The sequence below is a fragment of the Babylonia areolata genome, chromosome 35 (genome assembly GCF_041734735.1).
Source record: "Babylonia areolata isolate BAREFJ2019XMU chromosome 35, ASM4173473v1, whole genome shotgun sequence".
In the NCBI taxonomy this organism is placed as follows: domain Eukaryota; kingdom Metazoa; phylum Mollusca; class Gastropoda; order Neogastropoda; family Buccinidae; genus Babylonia; species Babylonia areolata.
Window position 1 is genome coordinate 18573756 of NC_134910.1, and position 6640 is coordinate 18580395.

Genomic DNA, 6640 nt, shown 5'->3' on the forward strand with positions numbered 1-6640 from the left:
CAGGCATCTGCCTGGCAGATGTGATGTAGAGTATATGGATCTGTCCAAATGCAGTGATGCCTCTTAGAGAAACTGATACTTTTATCACTAAGTATATGATTGACCCTTTATATTGTTTGTCATTGCTGTCCTTGTTCATGTATATGTCTGGAAGAATTATAATTGTTATCACAATCTTAACATCTGTTTTACTTTCAAATGAGTGTATAAACAGGCAACAAGCATGCTATTTCCAGCTGTATTTTGATTGTTTTCCCTTTGGATGTCATCCTGTGTTAGTGGAAATAGACTTTTTCATGCACAAAAATGTTTAATCTTCACTTTTGAATGCCTGAATGGTTATCTGCAATCAAAGTAATTTTGGAAAGAAAAAAAAGTGCAGAATGAGAATCATCTTTCATTTTCCTATACAAAATACACTGACTTAATTTCAGTATGTCATAGTTTTTGTGCTCAAATTCTTTGAGAAATGATTATCCCTGATTCCTCAATTCCCTGGCAAGGGGAGCACCCTTTCACATAATTCTCTGGCACTGTACAGGATAAAGCTGGAAAAAAAGGAGAAAAAGTGTCTTTATTCAGTTTCTGACAGTGGAAAATGGTTTACATTATTTTCCAAATGCTCATTGTTTATTCTATTTTTCATGAATGCATACCAAAAAAAAAGAAAAAAGAAAAGAAAAAAGGAACAAAACAAAAACACCAAACACAGGTTACACTTCCAGGAAGATGTTTGAGGTGTGCATTAACATTTCAGACTTTATTAACTATACACAAGATAATGCCAATTGATTTTCCACTAAACTGTAGAGAAAAAAAAGCATCAGCATTGCAGAGATACAAACATAGGTGTCACCAATTTGAAATCCAATGAAAGTATGGGTCAGGCAGGTGGAAAGAAAGCAGACACTTATGACTTAACGCAGTGAAGTGTTGTGTTTGGATCTTTGATCACTTTCCGTACACAGCATGGAAAGCAGATGTGTCTCGGGAAACAAGCATTTGATAAAATGTCACTCTCTTCTACACACATGCATACTGTTTGTTAAACAAATGTGTACATGGGACAAATTATCTCTTGCCTCACACCACATTATTTGTGCATTCACATGAAACAAAGCAACCCCCACCAGCACACATACTGTTTGATAAATACACTTCACACACACACACACACACAAAGTAAGAATGCAACATTTTAGAGACATCCTCCTTTTACACACACACAGATCACAACAAACATGTTCAACACATGAAGCATTTCAGACAATCCCCCTTTCCCTCATGAAACTGTATTACATAACCTCACATGTGATGAACAAAGTCATAGATTCACCAGCACTACCCTCCCTCCCTCCCCGTTTCTTTGGTTTTTAAAAATTATTTATGTTTTTTGTTCTTTTTACATTTTTTTTTTACACATGCTGCCATTTTCTCTGCAATAAACTGTTCCATCTGTCATTCCTGCACAAACATCCTAACAACAGTTGATGGTGAAATGTAATAGTTTGATCTGATCACCGTTAGTGAACAGTTCACAAAGAAGCAATAAGATTTCCACTGTCTTCTTGGTGTGTTTTGTTGAATGTAACCTGCATGAAATTACCTGTCCTTCCTTCCCTCTATGTTGTTCTATCCAACTGAGATCCATAATCTTCAGCTGATTCACAAATATATGTCCACTTTTCTGATCTAAATCTCAATTACCAGATCTATGATCTTATCTTGATTACCAGATCTGAACTTTTGACATCAAAATCTTGATTCCCAGATATAGATTTTGCCCCACTTATATATCTTGATAAACAGATTGAAATCTCTTCCTGCAGTAACCGTCAGTGAGGTATGAGCCCTAACCCATCCCAGTCTCATTCCTCCCTTGCCTTTGCAGGATAAATATTATATATATATATTGTTTAAAAAGCTGAAGTGGAAGTGGTAGCACACAGTACCATGCTATGAAGGGACAAAGTGGTTATGGTGACCTCAGGGACCTGTGGTAACCTGTGACCCAGTGGGCAGCTGACCTGTTATTTCTGTGCTGTGCTGGCCCTCTTTACACTTCACTTTGTTCACATCAAACCTTGCCACCATGTTCCCTTTCACTCCTCCTTCTGAGCTGGTTGTTAAGACTGAAAGGGTTGACAGGTGGTGAGAATCTGTGTGTGTGTGTTTGACTGAAACCTGACGAATGACACAGAAAACAAATGATGAGCTCCTAAGGCAGCTGTCAGTGGGTTCTACCCAGATATACTGCCTCTTGTGCAAATGACTCTGCGTTTGTAAAGCGCTGAAAGCTTGGTCTCTGACTGAAGATAGGTATAAGTATCCATGGGGAGAAGAGTTTCCAGTTTCTTGTGTTGGTCAGTCAGAAATGTCCTTGGTAGAGGGGAGGGAAATGATGAATTCCATCTGGTGCTTTAGTAATCAGACTTGCTTGTAAAATTACAATCTCTAATGACATTCACTGTTTCCAGTACCCTTTCACACACACATGAATGAATGATATGGATACTTACAGAGTGCCTGTCCTTGTTGGAGACCAAGCTCTAAGCCATTTACAAACACAAGTCATTTGCACAACAGGCTGCCTACCTCAAGAGCTAACTGATGGCTGCCATAGGCACTCATTTGTTTCCTGTGTCATTCAATCAGATTTCAGGCACACATACACTCTCAGACAAACATATAATATTTTACGTATATGACTGTTTTGTTTGTTTACCCCTCCATATAGGCACCTATACTCTGTTCGGCGGTGTGCACGCTGGTATGTTCTTGTTACCATAACCCACCAAAGGCTGACATAGATTACAGAATACTTGATCTTCTACATACATATACACGCAAAGGGGGTTCAGGCATAAGCAGGTCTGCACATATTGACCTGGGAGATAGAAAAATCTCCATACATTAACCACTACGCAACTGCAGAAATGACCTGTTTTTTCCCCCTCTGTTACAGTTCACTGGCACTAAACCCAACAAAGGATGAAATTTAAAGCCTTTCCAGGACTTCAAGACTCTTTATTGGTTAAAATAGAAGAATATTTTGAATGTGCAGGGGGTATTAAAATGACATTCAGTCATCTGCCACTCAACATCTAAAAAATCATAGAAAATAGTGGCAGCTCACTTATGCTCTCTTCTGCCTTGCACCACCACCTTCACACACCTTCCACATAAAATTACCACAAAACAGAATCGCAGGACCACCACGGATCAAATGCACTCATCCCTGTTTATATAATGCTAAGGACAGAAAGGCAATAATAAAATACCAATAATAAGAAATACTAAAAACTACACACCACCACTAACAACAAAGACAATTATTATAGTAAAATAAATGAACAGAACAAAACAAACAACAGCTCTCTTAAATGATTTCACATGTAGTAATTGCTTGCAGCTCATCATGCACAAACATAATTGTATCACGGTGTTAATTAAGAAAGCATATACTATCCATGATATGGATCCTAAGTACACACACACACACAGTAATAAATCCAAACCACACCTGACAACTCTATCCTTTTCTTCATAACATGAAGGCAATACAATAATTATGGTAATAATAATAGTAAAAATGATAACGGTGAGAACAATAAAGTAAAACAAAAGCATACAATCCATACATTTTAACACTCATATTTCATATGGCAGAGATGAGTAATTTTTTTTTTTTTTTAATACAGAAAAAGGTGCTCTTCTTTCAATACTATCACTAATAATATAGTTGTTTGCAATAAATAATTCATTAAAAGCTTTCAATACTAATAATATAGTTGTTAGCAATAAATAATTCATTAAAAGCTTTCAATACTATCACTAATAATATAGTTGTTTGCAATAAATAATTCAATAAAAGCTTTTCTTTTTTTTCAAGTGTTTGTTTTCCACAGAATATTCTGCTCCTCCATAGCAAGCAGACTTTGGTGTTTTGTTAATTCTGGCTATTGGAGATCATATACCTGTCATTTCATTTGTGATTGCCAGAGGTTTTCAACATTCACCCAAAAAGTTGATCCAAGAACATCACGTAACTGTACTGTAGAAAACTGATTTTCCAGTATCCAAAAACATTATGTAACTCTACTTCTGAAAACTGATTTTCCAGAATTCAAAATAGCTAAGAGAATGCTGCAGGTCATCATTACAAAAACAAAAGAAAGGAAAAGAAAAATAAATCTACAAAACCCAGATTACATCAAAATATCAGGCAGGTATGACACTACAAGCATGTTGGTAGTGATTTATCTAAAACTGAAATGACCCATGGCATGCGGTCTCCTTTATTTTATTTATTTCCATTTGCTGCAAAAAGTGGATGAGAAAATAATCCATAGCCAGCATATCAATTCCCTGTGGATTTTTTTCTTGTCCAACTGTTTGGCAGGAACTGTCCATTTCAATTTGAGTAAACATGTATGAGTTTTCTCTATTTGAAATTATAGAATGCTCATCTTATTTTCTTCCTCACAATGAAACACAATGTAACCTGTGTAATGGTCAGACCCCCAGTGTGGGAAAGTAACAGTCTTTATCACTAAAGTGAACGACCCCTAAAAGAAATCACAGCATAATTTGTGAATCTGCAAACTGAGTTGGAATACAGACATCAATACTAATGAGGTGCACTAATCTTTAAATGATGTTTCATTTAAAAAAACAACAACCCATAGAGACCAAGGAGGGTAAAACCAAACATCTCTCTCTATATAAGCATGACTATACATGCTGTAAAGTGCCATGTATACACCCATACCTTGGTACATGAAGCTCAAGTAAAAGTGGGGATGGAGGGTATTTGATATTTTAAAAGGGGAACAACCCAAATCACCTGGTTCATAATCTGGTCTATCCATACCTTAGAACTATGGTCTGGAATGAAATTAGAATGAAGCATCTCTGTTAAAGATTCTGTTTTCAAGTGAGAAAGTACAGGCTCTATGACTGTTGTCCAAGAAAGGGATAGTGTTGATTTGTGTCTGTCATTTGAATCAGATTGCTTCACCGTCAGCTCCCTCAGCTTTTCCTTGCTGATTCTTTACATCACCACCTGTCCAGAACTGGCCTCGTCAGCCACCAGCCAATCTGCAGCAGGCATGGACAACCCCCTTCCTGACTGCTGGTGAAGCCAAGCCCTGACACTGCAGCAGCTTGTGGCCACAGGCCAGGAACATCCCCAGGAATCACTCCCCCATCTGGTCATCTTCACAACCATCCACTGCACTCTTTCCCTCTCTGTCTCTATCTTTTTCTTTTGTATGATCTTTTCCCATAAATTTTCTGATCACTTTGTATTCATCTTTTGTCCTGAGGGCTGGAGGAAAAGAAGCATAGATGTTGATTCAACTTCCCTCATTAAACAAATTCATCAATATTACTATCAACATTATCTGTCTCTTTCAATCAACAAAGGTTGAAATTACTGCAGGCAAATGGCAAAAATTAGGGGGTGGGCAATTACATGGCACTGTATTCAATATGCAACATTGCACCTGTCACTGGAGATGTATATGTACAAGATAATGGGTGTAAGCATGCTGCTTGATGGTACATACAATATAATCTGTGTGCACTAATGCTGTAAACGCACAATTGTATGAGGTGGAAGAGGATATCAAGTATGTGGTGATGACTGAACCAATGTCATGTGACAGCATGTTTCCAACCAGCCTGGTGGAAACTAAAGTCACCGGTTTTTACATTCACCCGCCTCACAAATACCTGTTACAAACGTAACCCACACCTGTCACAAGAGTCAAACATACCTGTCACAAACGCATGTCACAAAACTGTAACAAACCTCATAAATACCTGTTACACAAACCTGTCACAAACATCACAAACACCTGTCACAAATGTCAAACACCTGTCCCACATACACTGTCAAAACATCACATACACACTTGTCACACACCCCTGTAACAAACATTACACACATCTGTAACACACCTGTCACAAACACCTGCCACAAATGTTACACACACTTGTCATAAACAAAGGTCACATACACTTGCAATGAAAAAAAAATGTCATACATACCTGTCCGCATGTCACAAATGACACACACACCTGTCATAAATGTCACAAACACCTTTCACAAATATCACACACACCTGTCACACACACATGTCACATACACCTGTTACAAATGTTACACACACCTGTCACACACACCCTGTCATGAACACAGGTCATAATCACAAACATCTGTTACACACACCTGTCACACACATCTGCTTCGCACACACACCAACATCACAAACGTCACACACCCATCTCTTAATGGAACATATCCTGCACTCATAGGTGCTTAGAAAAATAAAACAAAAAGAGGATGAAAAAATCTACACCGGGAAAAAGCTCTCTCACAAACATACTGACAATGCACAAATCTTTCTTTCCACTCTCTCACAAACATACTGACAATGCACAAATCTTTCTTTCCACTCTCTCACAAACATACAGACAATGAACAAATCTTTCTCTCCACTCTCTCAAACATACAATGCACAATGTACACATGTAGCTTGTCTCTACTGGGCCACATAAATACAGTGTACACATGTAGCTTGTCTCTACTGGGCCACATAAATACAGTGTACACATGTAGCTTGTCTCTACTGGG